The following is a 16,415-nucleotide window of genomic DNA, read 5'->3' as shown; positions in this document are numbered from 1 at the left end:
TTGGGAGAAAGACAAGGATGCTGTTTGTCTGCGATTCTTTTTAATATTTATATTTATTTATTATGACGACATGCCGAGTTAAGTAAATTACGTTTTTACACTTATGACTTCAAGCAATGTTCGTAACTCCAGTCGCTTCCGCCACTATATGTTCGAATAGCTCAATGTTTTCTCATCTTACGGAGTATTGTTAAGGAGCGATCTGACACCGTGTTATCGGTAGACCGGGTAGCAAGCGACTCTTCTCGAGGTACTCTTCAATATGCCCAACTCCTCTATTCACGCAGGAACAGCTCAATTTTGATTGGCTTTTCATCTAAATGACTAATCAGAACGTTCCTTCCAGATCATTCTCGCGGTAAATCTTGCCTTATCCAATCACTAATTTGATAGTAATTGATGTCAGCAAAACTTCAAATTCTTGTATTTTGTTCAATCCAAATAAACTAAGTGCAAAATATTCTTCATAATGATAAATAAACTTATTCCATCTCTATCTTCCATTCTGGCTACTTTTATACAAAAGCAAGCCCACACCGACATACGTCACCTGAATCGTGGTTGCAAAATAACTTTCCCACGGTTCGTTTGTACAAGGTTTTACGTAAAATGAAATATTAAATTTTAATGTATGTCCTACACACCCTCTCTGAATCATTCTCATGCACTCACAAGGCAAAATATAACCAAATAATAATTCTGGCCAATTTTTGTATTGCGTAATGCAAAGTGACTAAAGTTTTAAAAAGATAATTCTAATTAATTGATTTTTATGCACCGATAACTTGGGAATGGCTTCAAATGATAATGAAAGTCAGTTTGTTATTGTTCCTAACTTGGTTTTAAAAAACAAGCGTAGGATTTAGGCGTTTTATGTAATTCTCTTTATCTCCAGAACTATAATAAATAAAAATCTGAAATTTTGACAAGTTCATTCCATTAATACAAAAGGCTGCCTACCAAATTTGAACAAAATCGGATAATTTCTAGTATGGATTTTTTAGATTCGTGGAGGGAATGAATCTTCATATCGACTGAATGTTACGCTATGCAGTTCTCACGGCAGGCAGCGTCAGCTGTGCTGTAAGGAAAAAAAAAAAAAGCCATCCTGCAGGCACCGTACTAAACGGCTGCGTGCCTTACTGCAACGAATGTCATTTCGTAATAACTTGCTGCCGTTACACACACCTTACCAACCTAAAATTAATTTTAAGTGCATTTAAGGTTCATATAACGGCTATGCTATTACTGAATTCTTTAACTGAACCGACAAATTTAACTATGGAATTTTTAATGAAACTTGTTCCTACTTACAATTTTTTCAAATGAACGGAATATCATGATTTACAAATTTTCCCTTTTCCTTCAGAAATAATATTTTTCGTACAAAATTCCACATTTTAACGTTTTCCAAAAAAAAAAAAAAACTTATCAAATCATTCACGTTAGTAAATATTCAAGTTTTCAGCGAAATTAAATTTTGCTTCAAACAATTACTTTAACAATTTCTATGTCGTTTTGAAATGAAATAAACCACTTAATGCTCTTTACAGTCGCTATATTAGTGTCCATGAAACCTAATATATTATTATACAAAAGATTCGACTTGATTAGCGTTATTAAACAAAATTTTCTAGTAGGATAATACTAGCTTTAATCATCGCTGTGGAAAAAAGGTTTCTTTCGTTATTTTATTTTCGCTTTGGGGAACGTTTTTTTTTACGTACTTTAGCAAGAAAACACTTTCTGTAGCAGCACTGGGGTAGCACATTTTTCTTTCTCACACTTACACTTCGGTTGCTTTAAAGGCATTTCACTAGGATACAGCGTCCAGTCATCTGTCCCTATCCTCGTATAGACTCGTATCAGGTTTTTCAAAATTTAGTATTTGCAAAATACAGTACGTCTAAGCCACCATTCTCAGTTTCTGCACCCTACTTTACACATATACATGTATCATAATTCGTATTTTTTTATATACATTTAAAGGGGAAACTTTGTTAGTAACCTTCCAGAATTTTAGTGTACTCAAAACTTACTGCTTATTTTCACAAAACTCTTTTCCAAGAAAACTGAATATTCATTGAAATTCATCCTCTTCTATCAAATAGTCTACTATTGTACTAATTATTTTCAGTAAAGAATGAATTAACCGTTATTCAAAAATAACAATAGTACCCAAATTGGCACTATTACTTTTCTCTTTTTCAAAAAATCACTACCACGATTCAGGTGATGTTTGTCGGTGTATGCTTGCTTTTCTATAAAAGTATCCAGAATTGAAGTTAGAGGCGGAATAAGTTTCTTTATCAATTTGAAGAATATTACGCACTTCGTTTATTGTGATTAAACAAAATAGAAGAATTTGAAGTTTTGCTGACGTTAATTACCATCAAATTATTGATTTGATAAAGCAAGATTTGTCGCGAGTGTGAACTATAAGGAACGTTCTGATTGGTCGTTTAGATCAACAGCCAATCAGAATTAAGCTGTTCCCGCGCGAATAGAGAAATGGGCAGATAGGAGAGTACATCGAGAGGAGTCGCTTGCTAGCCAGCCTACGGATAACACGATTTCAGATCGCTGTTTAAAAATTCTCTGTAACATGAGAAAATAGCGAGCTAATTTCGGTTCGAATATATTGTGACTAAAGCGACTGGAGTTACGAGCATTTTAATGAAGGTTTTTTGTTTCTAAATTAAATAGTTTGAGAGATATGAGCGTTGAATTTTCTGATGGTAATAAGAACTCCGCGTGGCGTATTACGTGCTCTGTACGGAATAATTTGGCGAGCACTTCTTACGAAGAAGACCACTGCAACGACCGAATGTTTGACTCGCGAATAGGTGGGGGTCTGTGAATGGTAGAACGTGAAAATTAGTCGGGTCGGACTGCTAAAATTCTGGCTGCTTTTCGAATGAAAATTTGTTGTATAGACAGTGAACTTCCAAGGATAATGTTTCACCATATTAAATACGGAACTGGTAGCCATTTCATGTTTTTCCATATGAATAAAAAGAAGAGTTAATCTAATGTTAAACGCTTTTCTGCGAGTAGACCGAATATCCCAAACGTCCGATTTTTTAATCATTAACTTTCAGGAGCTGACTTTCAACTAGAGTTACGCTGCCTCTATGCGGTACGTATTAGGTGGTAGTTTCATCAGCGCTGCTTTACACTACCAGCACATATCTGCTACCACAGAGTGAAGGAATATCGGCAAGAATCCTATCGAGGTAGGTGGACTGAACGATAGCATTAAGAAAAACGCAAAAATGGTTCAAATGGCTCTGAGCACTATGGGACTTAACATCTGTGGTCATCAGTCCCCTAGAACTTAGAACTACTTAAACCTAACTAACCTAAGGACATCACACACATCCATGCCCGAGGCAGAATTCGAACCTGTGACCGTAGCAGTCGCGCGGTTCCGGACTGAGCGCCTAGAACCGCTAGATCACCGCGGCCGGCAAGAAAAACGCAGACGACCGACCCCGCCCCGCCGCAATTACTCTTTGCTGATGATCAAGCCATGATTGCTTATAGCGAGAACAACTCCAAAGAGCTGCTCAAATTTTTCCACAACAGTAACATAATGTATTAGTATCTTCAAGGAAAAAAAGTTTTGGCTTTCAGGTGCAAGGAGCCAATTCCCAGCAAATTAATAACAAATGATCAGCAAAAGTCGTTGAAGTCTTAACAGATACTAACTCGTCCACCACAGAAATGGACATACGAAAGATAATAGACAGATTTAATTATATTTACGGGAAAAGCTACAGAACTCTCATAACTTATGTAAGAAAGGTAATTCTATCTAAGCTCTACAAAAAAAAAAAAAAATAAAAAAAAAAAATGAAAAAAAAAGAAAAGGTTCAAATGGCTCTGAACACTATGGGACTTAACTTCTGGGGTTATCAGTTCCCTAGAACTCACATCCATGCCCGAGGCAGGATTCTGACCTGCGACGGTAGCGGTCGCGCGGGTCCAGACTGTAGCGCCTAGAACCGCTCTGCTACCCCGGCCGGCTCTAAGTTCTACAACACGATGTCATTAACAGTTTAGAAATGTGTCATGAACAGTAACAAAATGAAATTAACATGAATACAAACATTGGTGATGGGATTTCTAAGAAGAGTAGCTGGATACACACAGGCGACAGAACGAGGAATGCTGACAACCGGAGAAAATGAGACAGAAAAGCTTAAATGAGCAGATTAAGGAATACAGCAACAGTTGTAAGGACCGTATCACAAGAATGGAAGACGACGGAATACCAAAATTAATGAATAATTGTTACCCAGTGGGAAGAAGACCTTAAGGAACACCTAGGAAAAGGGAGAAAGATTGATAATTTTAACGAAGACGGGGAAATAGTCAGATGCCTAAGACATGCAGAAAGAAGAAGTAGTAGTAGTAGAAGAAGAAAAAGAGGAAGAAGAAGAGAGATTAGGGCACGTACAGAGACATTAAATGATCGTCCTGTTGTCGGTCAGTACGCGAATGGAATGGAAAAGAAAATCGATAATACTGGTTCGATGTACCCTCCGCCAAACACTGTACGACGGCTTGTGGATTACACATATTATGTAGACATAGATGTAGACTGTCTGCTACTCACTCTGTTATGTATAACTACGTGTTTTTTGTTAATAATGGTCTTCGAATTGTGTTGATAAGTAGTGAAACATAAGGACTGTTTGAACATACACGATATCACTACTAAGTAAACAACCACATACCGTGTTTGGCAGTGTACAGAGACAGTGGCCAGCAATCAGACGGCTTGAATGGGTCTGTGCAGTTATTCGGGAAATGTGACGGTGGTCCCAACAATTTTGATCATGCACTAATTCAAAACAACGAGATTGATTTAACTGACCTGGGCCGAATGAGGATATGAACGGTGAACAAATTCGTTCGTAATGGAGGACATGTTTGGAAAATACCGACGCTGAGGAGAAGAATAATAATAGTAGTACTGACTTCTATTACAAATGTAACCGTTGGCAGTCCTTTCGCTACATTAAATTCTGTAATAACTAACATGTCTTTAAATGTAGTTACTGTAGCCGAACACGAAATTTTCGCAATTCGTCAATGGCAATCCATTATTTATAGACATTCCAAAGATGCATAACTACACATATAAAACATACTGGGTATAAAATTTAATCATTGTAACAGCTTGTCGCTTTTCATAAACTTAACTTTTCGTCATAACTAAAAGCTAATCCACCGTAATTAAAGACATCTGAAGAATTAATTATTAAATACCGTTCTCCTGATATCAACTGATGCTTTAAGCAAGACTTAGTTTCATTATAAATGCTGATCGTAATTACAGTACGAATGTGCACGTACTTCTAATCTTATTTCAGATTGATCTTGTTTTGTTTCCATTGTTTTTGTCATAATCTGTGTTGAAAGTGGCATTCCTTTGTTAAAAAGAATTTGTTTCATGCAAAAGAGCAATGACGTGAGGAAGGGAGAGAGTATTCAGTGAATTACTGAGTGGTAAAATTTACCGGTAACATGACTCAGTGAGACAGATAGATCAAGGAGATTTGTCCTACCTTAGATGAATAACTTCGACCACGGTGAGATCTGAATTGGTGAGCATAGTCCTGAATGATCCTACTAAATCTAGAAGACGAAATTCAACGGTTAAGAACAAACATTTCAGCTGATATTGTCCAACTCTGTTTATGACAGCCTTGGTCTACTTACAAATCAGCGAAGCTCCAGCTTTTCGCTTTACTGATGTGCAGGTTAGAGATAAAGCACGAAGTGTAAAGTTGTCGGTTCGCTGTACACCGGACACTGTAGTAGCAGCGATTCGGAATTAAAGAATGGCATTATGCGAACTTACAGTTATCAAGGTCGATATTTCAGCCATTATTTTACAAAGGGATACGATGATGCTGCCAAATTTCAGATATTTGGTTACAGTGCGAAAGAGAAATGAATACAAGTATCGTGTTGTTGATTGCAAATAATGACACGTAAGCGTGTACAGTTTGACTTTCTTGGCCCTTTATGTCTGTAAAAAACCAAACGGGCATATGTTATTACATTATTCTTCTATTTTCATTTCAGGCATAAATTTTACGTGCTAGTTGCCAATTATGCATTTATCTTAGTAATTCAGAACGATGCTTCGGTTAGAGACTACAGTTTTCTAATTACGCGCACAAAGAGAAACAGGGAAGATCATATTACTCCACGATCGTTCCGCGTATTTCTAATGAAGGATCTAGAAATTAAGTCATCCGGCGCTGAATGATGACCAGGCAGCTTAAAACGAAATTGCAGACAGTTAAGGAATTTAGGTCAAATATTATTTTTAATATATTACGTCATTATTACCTTTTTCGTTCACATTTATCACATACCATTCGTAGAATAAAAATCCCGTGTAAAATGGTACCGCTAAGTCCCGTCTACTAAAAGGTGTACCAAAGCCTGGCATTTTGCGAACATTTGGAATATATCCTAAGATCGAATAGCTTGGCTTTCCAGTGGATGTAAAAGCTTATCTCTAAATTTCTGTACATATTGAAAATCATGGAACACATTATTCGGAACGATATAACATGGCGTACAGTACATCACCACTCTGTCGAGTGGCCATGACTGATTGCATAGGAAGTGTTGCGAAAAGTGTGACTAACTTAAAGATTTTTTAATGGATACAACCCAATACAAACTACTGATAAGCATTCGAATGGTGAGACTCATATTTTTTCAGATCTGCTGGAAAACAACTACGAGGTTCACTTCAGAATTTGAAATGACTGTACTAAATCAGTATGGTTGAATAGAGCTACAAGACCTGCACATTTTGCGTGGAAGAATTTTTGGTACGTTTAACTCATTCGGTAATACCAAGAAAACTGTCTTACTGTTATTGTTGGATGGTTAGCAACGCTTAAGTAGAGAAACTGAAATTTTCTATGTTCACAGGTATCCTTAAAGGTATGTTCTTAATATTTCAGACTGGAAAAAATGTGTTTGTTAAATAACTGATTATTTTTCCAGTGTAAAAGTAAAAACTAACCATCCCCCCATGAACCATGGACCTTGCCGTTGGTGGGGAAGCTTGCGTGTCTCAGCGATACAGATGGGCGTACCGTAGGTGTAACCACAACAGAGAGGTATCTGCTGAGAGGCCAGACAAACGTGTGGTCCTTGAAGAGGGGCAGCAGCCTTTTCAGTAGTTGAAGGGAGAACAGTATGGACGACTCACTGATCTGGCCTTGTGACACTAACCAAAACGGCCTTGCTGTGCTGGTACTGCGAACGACTGAAAGCAAGGGAAAACTACATCCGTAATTTTTCCCGAGGTCATGCAACTTTACTGTATGGTTAAGCGATGATTGCGTCCTCTTGGGTAAAATATTGCGGAGGCAAAATAGTCCCCCATACGGATCTGCGGGCGGGGACTACATAGGACGATATCGTTGTCAGGAGAAACAAAAATGGCATTCTATGGAAAGGAGCGTGGAATGTCAGATCCCATAATCGGGCAGGTAGGTAGAAAATTTAAAAAGGGAAATGGATAGGTTATAGTTAGATAGAGTGGGAATTCGTGAAGTTCAGTGGCAGGAGGAACAAGACTTTTGGTCAGGTGAATACAGGCTTATAAATACAAAATCAAATAGGGGGAATGCAGGAGTAGGTTTAATAATGAATAAAAAAAATAGGAGTGCGGGTAAGCTATTACGAACAGCAAGGTGAACGCATTATTGCACCCAAGATAGACTCGAAGCCCACGCCTACCACAGTAGTAAAAGTTTCTATACCAACCAGCCCCACAGGCGACGCAGAGGTTGAAGAAATGTTTGATGAAATAAAAGAAATCATTCAAATAGTGAGGGGAGACGAAAATTTAGTAGTCATGAGGGACTGGAATACGACAGTAGGAAAAGGAATAGAAGGAAAAGTAGTGGGTGAATATGGGATGGGGTAAGGATTGAAACAGGAAGTCGCCTGGTAGAATTTTGCACAGAGCATTACTTAATCATAGCTAACACTTGGTTCAAGAATCATGAAAGAAGGTTGTATACGTGGAAGAGGCCTGGGGACACTGAAAGGTTCCAGGTAGGTTATATAATGGTAAGACAGAGACTTAGGAACCAGGTTTTAAATAGTAAGACAGTTTCAGGGGCAGATGTGGACTCTGACCACAATCTATTGCTTGTTAACTGTAGACTAAAACTGAAGAAACTGCAAAAAAGGTCGGAATTTAAGGAGATGGGACCTGGATAAACTAAAAGAACCAGAGGATGTAGAGAGTTTCAGAGAGCATTAGGGAACGATTGACAAGATCGGGGGAAAGAAATGCAGTAGAAGACGAATGAGTAACTTTGAGAGATGAAATAGTTAAAGTAACAGAGAATCAAGTAGGTAAAAAGACGAGGGCTAGTAGAAATCCTTGAGTAACAGAAAGGATATTGAATTTATCAGATGAAAGGAGAAAATATGAAAACGCAGTAAATGAAGCAGGCAAACAGGAATACAAATATCTCAAAAATAAGATCGACAGGATGCATAAATTGGCTAAGCAGGGATCGCTATAGGACAAATGTAAGGATGTAGAAGCATATATCAGTAGGGCTAAGATTGATACCGCCTACAGAAAAATTAAAGAGATCTTTTGAGAAAAGAGAACCATTTGTATGAATATTAAGAGCTCAGTTGAAAAACCAGTTCTAAGCAAAGAAGGGAAAGCAGAAAGGTGGAAGGAGTATGTAGAGGGTCTATATAGGGGCGATGTTCTTGAGGACAATATTATGGAAATGGAAGAGGAGGTGATGAAGATGAAATGGATGATACTGTGTGACGAGTTTGACAGAGCACTGAAAGGCGTGAGTAGAAACAAGGCCCCGGGAGTAGACAACATTCCATTGGAACTACTGATAGCCTTGGAAGAGCCAGCTCTGACAAAACTCTACCATCTGGTGAACAAGATGTATGAAACAGGTGACATACCCTCAGACTTCAAAAAGAATATAATAATTGCAATCCCAAAGAAAGCAGGTACTGAAAGGTGTGAAAATTACCATAGCCTTGGAAGAGCCAGCTCTGACAAAACTCTACCATCTGGTGAACAAGATGTATGAAACAGGTGACACACCCTCAAACTTCAAGAAGAATATAATAACTGCAATCCCAAAGAAAGCAGGTATTGACAGGTGTGAAACTTACCAGACTATCCGTTTAATAAGCCACGGCTCTAAAATACTAACACGAATTCTTTACAGACGAATGGAAAAACTGGTAGAAGACGACCATGGGGAATATCAGTTTAGATTCCGTAGAAATGTTGGAACACGTGAGGCAATATTGGTCCTGGACTTACCTTAGAATGTAGATTAAGGAAAGGCAAGCCTATGTTTCTAGCATTTGTAGACTTAGAGAAAGTTTTGAAAATGTTGATTGGAATATTCTCTGTCAACTTCTGGTGGCAGGCGTCAAGTACAGGGAGCGAAAGATTATTTACAATTTGTACAGAAACCAGATGGCAGTTATAAGAGTCGAGGGGTATGAAAGGGAAGCAGTGGTTGGGAAGGGAGTGAGACAGAGTTGTAGCCTATCCCCGATATTATTAAATCTATATATTGAGCAAGCAGTAAAGGAAACAAAAGAAAAATTTGGCGTAAGAATTAAAATCCATGGAAAAGAAATAAAAATTTCGAGGTTTGCCGATGACATTGTAAGTCTGTCAGATACAGCAAAGAACTTGGAAGAGCAGTTGAACGGAATGGACAGTGTCTTGAAAGGAGGATATAAGAGGACTATCAACAAAAGCAAAACGAGGATAATGGGATGTAGTCGAATTAAATCTGGTGATGCTGACGGAATTAGATTAGGAAATGAGACACTTAAAGTAGTCGATGAGTTTTGCTATTTGGGGAGTAAAATAACTGATGATGGTCGAAGTAGAGAGGATATAAAATGTAGACTGGCATCGGCGAGGAAAGCATTTCTGAAGAAGAGAAATTTGTTAACATCCAGTATAGATTTAAGTCTCAGGAAGTCTTTTCTGAAAGTATTTGTATGGAGTGTAGCCGTGTATGGAAGTGAAACATGAACGATAAATAGTTTGACCAAGAAGAGAATAGAGGCTTTCGAAATATGGTGCTACAGAAGAATGCTGAAGGTAAGTAGATAGATCACGTAACTAATAAGGAGGTACTGAATAGAACTGGGAAGAAGAGGAACTTGTGGCACAATTTGACTAGAAGGGATCGGTTGATACGACATGTTCTGAGGCATCAAGGGATCACCAATTTAGTATTGGAGGGCAGCGTGGAGGTTAAAAATCGTAGAGGGAGACCAAGAGATGAATACACTAAGCAGATTCAGAAGGATGTAGGTTGTAGTAGATACTTCGAGACGAAGAAGCTTGCACAGGGTAGGGTAGCATGGAGAGTTGCATCAGACCAGTTTCTGGACTACTGAAGACAACAACAACAGATAATCTTCAAGTTCAGAAATTATTAGTAAAGGTCGCGTGTGGCTAGTAATGGTTTACTGCAACAGATGATGAAAATAGTTTCCCTCATGCTATGTCTGGGCACTTCCAGTACCTGAAACCTTTTACGTGACAGCGAGCGATGCTCATCCTGTATGAGGTCTACCATGTCCTTACTTGTTCTGGGGCACCTGTTGTACACTGTCACTTCCGACGCACCGCTAAAACGATTAATAAAGCTATCTGGCAAACCACTATACAGGAAAAGGTATTATTTAATGCACTTCAGAAGAAGAAAAAGACATACATCCACCGTGAGCTTAAAAGGTAAATGTTTTATTGTGCAATAATTTATAAATAAGAACATCACTTTCTATTTATGCTATGGTTGTCATAAATGAATTTAGTTCTATTTACAACATTTCAGAAAGATTGCACTTTTATAATTATTGTCTCATATCTCCTTTCCTAGGCCTTTTTCTCTGAGATTGTTGGTCTGAGACTTTATTGAAAAAATGCGTTTTAGACAAACTGTTTAGGACACACTAAACACTGTCTCTCTAACTGCCGGTAATATGCTGGAGGGTGGAGGAAACGGTGAAAACTTTTACCATTAAAATGATAAAAATTAGTTTCTTTAACAAACTAGGGAATGTAACAAAAAGCCCTTACCTTAGTACATTAAAAAATAAATTTTAAGCAATGGTAAACAGAGCAGCAGACTTTACAGGTTAGCATACTCAGTTTGAAGGTTCTAATTTTAGCCACGTTTCATTAAAAGCTTTGAAGTTTGCACCGTTTCCTTCACCATCCAACAAATTACTGGCAGTTGGAGAAGCTACTTTTAGTGCGTCCTAAACAGTTTACCTACAACGCACTTTTTCAGTAAAGTCTCAGACGTACTATCTCCTAGAATAGGTCTAGAAATGGAGATACGGGACAACCATTATAAAAGAGCAATTTTTCTGAAATGTTATAAATGGAACTAAATTCCTTTATGACAACCATAGTATTAAGATACTTCAGTAACATATGTAAATGAGCAACGTGTTGGTGCGGAAATAATGAGATATTCTTCATATATTTTCTTACCATACCGACACGGTCTACATAATCACTGATGTTCGTGATTGTGATATACCAATCTAAAGTCTTCACTCCAAAACCGTGAAAATCTATCCTATTGATAATAATTGAATCCACTGCGTATAATCTCTGAATAATATAATGAAATCTTTGTTGTATTTTGAGTTCTACCATTCCTCGTCGATGAAAGAGAGAAAGATTGCAGTTTGAAATCTCATCGACGTCACTGTCACTAGAGACAGCATATTACCTCAACCGCTCAAGGACGCAGGAGGAAATAGATCTAAAGGAAACATCCTAGCACTCGCCTGATCTGATTTAAGGGAAGCTAAAGCCACGATCATCGGACAGGTACTTCAATCTCATTCGTCCGGAACGCTAGTTTGCTGTTCTAACCATCGCACCACTTCGCTTGCCTGGTTGTTATTACTCCCGTAAACTAGCATATGATGGTATGGAACAGTCTTGTAACTGACTTTCCATTCTAACAGTTCAAATGGTTCAAATGGCTCTGAGCACTATGCGACTTAACTTCTGAGGTCATCAGTCGCCTAGAACTTAGAACTAATTAAACCTAACTAACCTAAGGACATCACACACATCCATGCCGGAGGCAGGATTCGAACCTGCGACGGTAGTGGTCGCCCGGCTCCAGACTTTAGCGCCTAGAACCGCAAGGCCAATCCGGCCGGCCATTCTAACAGTGACACGTATAATACATAATATATGATATCAAGAGAAATTTAAGCTCGACTGAGGAATTGGTAATAATAATGCTTGTCTTACCTTAGGTGGAGAATAATCTACAGACACAGAAGTAATTTCAGGCGTACCCCAGAGAAGTTTGATTGAAGTCATGCGGTTCAAGTTATATACTACTGACCTGGTACACAAACAAATAGTAGCCTCAAACGTTTTGCAAATGATGCAGTCACGTCTGATAACGTACTGTCCGCAAAAAGGAACGCAAGTGTTCAGTCAGATGTTGATAAGACTTCAAAGTGGTGTAAAAATTGACAGTTTGCTTTAAATGCTATTAAAAGTAAAATTATGCACTTCGTAAATGAAATACCGAGAATGCGATATCACTGAGATACAATTGGAATCAGACAAGTCATACAAATAGCTGGACGTCATAATTTGTAGGCCAAGAAGCGGAACGGTCACGATGGCTCAGTCGTAGGTAAAGAAGATAGTAGACTTCACTTCATGGGGGGTGGGGGGGGGGGGGGTACTGAGAAAAGCAAATAATCTACAACGACAATTGCTTATGAAACACTTGTGATCCATCCTACTATATTGTTCAAGGGTGTGGGACTCGTACTAAATAGGACTATCTGAGGGCATTCAACGTATCCAAAGAAGGACAGCGCAAGTTGTCACAGGTTTAACTGGCGTATGGGAGAGCGTCATGGATATGCTGGAGCTGGCAGATGCCTACATACAGACCTCAGCTATCCCTCCCCCAAACCTACTTACAAAGTCTCCAGAACCAAGGCTAAGTGAGGAATCTTGGAATATGCTACAGTCGCTTACGTAAAACTGCCGTAGGGATCTCGAAGATAAGATTAGACTCAATACAGCTCTCATCGAGGCTTTATACATAAATGTTACAGTTAACGTTTACTAGTTTCGGCTTCCTGCCATCATCTGATCTGTTTCAAAGAGGAAAACAACATTAGAAATACATAAAAACTTGGCTAATAATTATACATATTAGCCATACATACATACATGTTAGCCATACATACAGTTAAAAGTATTTTAACATAAGTGTCATCTATACACGTAGGTACATATCAAGTGATGCTGACGGCTCGGGGGGCGGCGTCCTATACTTTTACATGATTGTCCAAAAAGATGTTGCCACTCATACGGTAGGACACAAGTTTAAATTTTCTTTTGATGCAGACTAGGGAGGCTACCCGACATAATCTGGAAGAGAGAAGAAAGGCAGGAGCACGGATCGAAGGGTCTGGGTTACCTACAATACAGAGAAAATTATTTCAGCAATGGTTTCATAAGCATCTTCCAAGGCGTTTAATTATCCGTCGACAGCATGAGAAATTTATTCGCACCGGATCCGGGACCAATGATTGTATAGGAAAGAGAGGGCGTGCAAGAAATATTTGAACGGAAGGTAACATCATAAATGCTCAAGGCAAAATTATTAGGAGTCCAAGACAGTCAAGTAAGAGATTAGCAGTGGAAAACGGAATCGCTTAGACAAATGTCTTACGAATTGTCCTCGTCGATCTGGGAATGAAACCACACCACATTCAAGCCTTACAGGCCCTATCTGACGCTGGTAATACCGCTCGTTTACGGGATGCAGAAGTGTTGCTAGAAATGATGGATATAAACCCTAATGTTCTGTTCTTTATGTCAAACGAAGCGGCAACATGAATAACCACAGTTCAGTCATATGGAGTACAGACAGTCCCCATGACTAAGAGAGCAAACACGATCCTCTCCGAAACTTAACTATGGTGTGATATTTCAAAGGTTGCAGTACTTGGTCCCTATTTTTAAATGATCAGCCAGTCACGAGAGATTTTTACCTAGACATGTTGCAGAATTTTGTTGTTGATATTCTTCTCCTCGGTATCTTAACATCAGGCTGCTTCCAGCAATTGGTGCACCATCATGTTATTCTTGAAAAGTTCGAGACTACCTGAATGAAACATTTGGTAGACACTGGATTTCAACAGGTGGACCTTTGGCGTGGCCATCACGGTCACCCAATTCGACTCCTCGCGGTTTCTGGCTACGGGGAATGGTGAAAGAACGCATGTATGCTAGAAGACCTACTGACGTTAATGACCTTGCAGAGTGCATAACACAGCTTGTCCGCTCTATACGTACGGAAAAATGTGAACGAGCCATGGCCTGTATGGTCAAAAGGCATTCCACATGCACTGAGAACCAAGGAGTACAGGTCGAAGAAGTAAAATAAAATAAAACTCAATCACCTATAAATTACAGCATGTTTTTGGACAACGCCGTATAATCATAACTGTAGCCGGTTCAGGGCGATATGAGGCTGATCACTTATGTCCATCATTGCCCTCTACTGGTTACAGTTATGTTTGTGTAAGTATACGATGGCGCAGGCCATCACCAGCCCTTGTTATGTACCTATGTGCACAGATTACTTGCGATGATACTTGTGTCAGACTGCTTTTAATGGTATGTATGGCTAGTAAGAAGGATTATTAGCCATGTTTTTTATATATTTCTAAATTTTTTTGTGTATTGAGCCCTCAGTCAATTGAACTTACTTTTGTCACAATAGAGGTTTTTTTCTCCTGTTTGTAAGTGCCAAATGTGATCGAGGATTAATTTACAGACTTTATGACTTCAATTGACCGCTTCGAGACGGTTAAAGAATCGTTCCTTCCACGCTCCATAAGCAAATAGATTGAAGAGAAGCGCTAATAACTAGTACAATGGGAAGTATCCTTTTCCATAGCCCGCTCGGTTGGCCGTGCGGTCTAACGCACGACTTTTGGGGCGAGAAGGAGCGCCTGGTCCCCGGCACGAATCCGCCCGGTGGATTTGTGTCGAGCTCCTGTGAACCGGCTACTCTGTGGACGGTTTTTAGGCGGTTTTCCATCTGCCTCGGCGAATGCGGGCTGGTACCCCTTATTTCCCCTCAGTTACACTATGTAGGCGATTGCTGCGTAAACAAGTTCTCCACGTACGCGTACACCACCATTACTCTACCACGCAAACATAGGGGTTTGGTGTGAGACGTTCCCTGGGGGGTCCACCGGGGGCTGAACCGCACAATAACCCTGGGTTCGGTGTGAGGCGGTGGAGGGGTGAAGTGGATTGCGGTAGTCGTCGTGGGGTTGTGGACCACTGCGGCTGCGGCGGGGACGGAGCCTTTCCGTCGTCTCCAGTTCCCCGGTTAACATACAATACAATACAATCCTTTTCCATGCACTTCAAAGTGGTTTTCAGATTTTAGTTGTAGATGTAGCGTACAGTGGGGTGGAACAGTCCTGCAGTTGACATCCATTGCAACAGTGAGACGTATAATGAACTCTAAAACACTAATGCACGTTGTGGTAGGATGGAATAACATATCGAAAATGACTGGCGACCAGAAAGCAAACGAACCGTCGGTGCTCCTGTTGGTTCCCGGCCCCGTCCCAGTGCGAGTGCAACAAGGGCTGTCCTGCTGACCACTCCGGGTATCAAGGGACGACTGCAGGCGGACAGTTCCTTCTCCACTGTGGCGCACGTGGCGTGCCGGTGGTCGCGGGACGCTCCTGGTTATCGCCGCGTTCAAGGTCTGTCGCCACGAGTGACCAACGACAACTGGCGACGCCGATATGCACGTCCTTCGAAACTTTGCAGCGACAGGCGTTTTCTTCAGGCAGAGAGACCCAAATGGTTAGTTTTAAAGACTGTGCTGGCCGTCTGCGCCTGAGAAGCGTTTTATTTCTTCTAAGTGATTGTCGCAACGCAACTTCAGTCACGGACAAGTGATAGCAAGTGATACATTATTTAAATACTTAAACATCGTTACCAGCAATATGGCAATAGTAGTAGTTCTAGTTCACATGGATGTGCGAGTTCGCCTTGAAATTCTGCCCTAAAAATTAAACACTCAAATATGTCTCCCAGTTGCAGCCGTTGGAGTATCTACAAACGATCATACTGGGTGGTTACAATTAAGGTGCAACTACTAACGGAGATCCAGTGCGGGCTTCAATTATAGTATGGCAGTGAAACTTGGTTGATATGCTACAGCGTAAATGAGGAACGCATTTACGTTGAAAAAAAATAGTTACAATTTTTACCGCCAGGTTCAAAGCTAGCGCTCAGTAGCATCTCGTCG

General features: G+C 39.8%; 1 protein-coding gene across 1 annotated transcript in view; it reads right to left on the bottom strand.

The window, feature by feature from the left end:
* The window catches only part of LOC126457902 (ATP-binding cassette sub-family C member 4-like), a 274,881-nt gene extending 259,083 nt beyond the window's left edge, over positions 1–15,798 (bottom strand). The window contains exon 1 of the mRNA XM_050094578.1: positions 15,692–15,798. The gene's annotated coding sequence lies outside the window, so the exon portion shown is untranslated. The remainder of the gene's footprint in view (positions 1–15,691) is intronic.
* Between the last annotated feature and the right edge of the window lie 617 nt (positions 15,799–16,415).

This window comes from Schistocerca serialis, chromosome 2 (genome assembly GCF_023864345.2).
Source record: "Schistocerca serialis cubense isolate TAMUIC-IGC-003099 chromosome 2, iqSchSeri2.2, whole genome shotgun sequence".
In the NCBI taxonomy this organism is placed as follows: domain Eukaryota; kingdom Metazoa; phylum Arthropoda; class Insecta; order Orthoptera; family Acrididae; genus Schistocerca; species Schistocerca serialis.
This window is presented reverse-complemented; position numbering and strand designations above follow the sequence as displayed.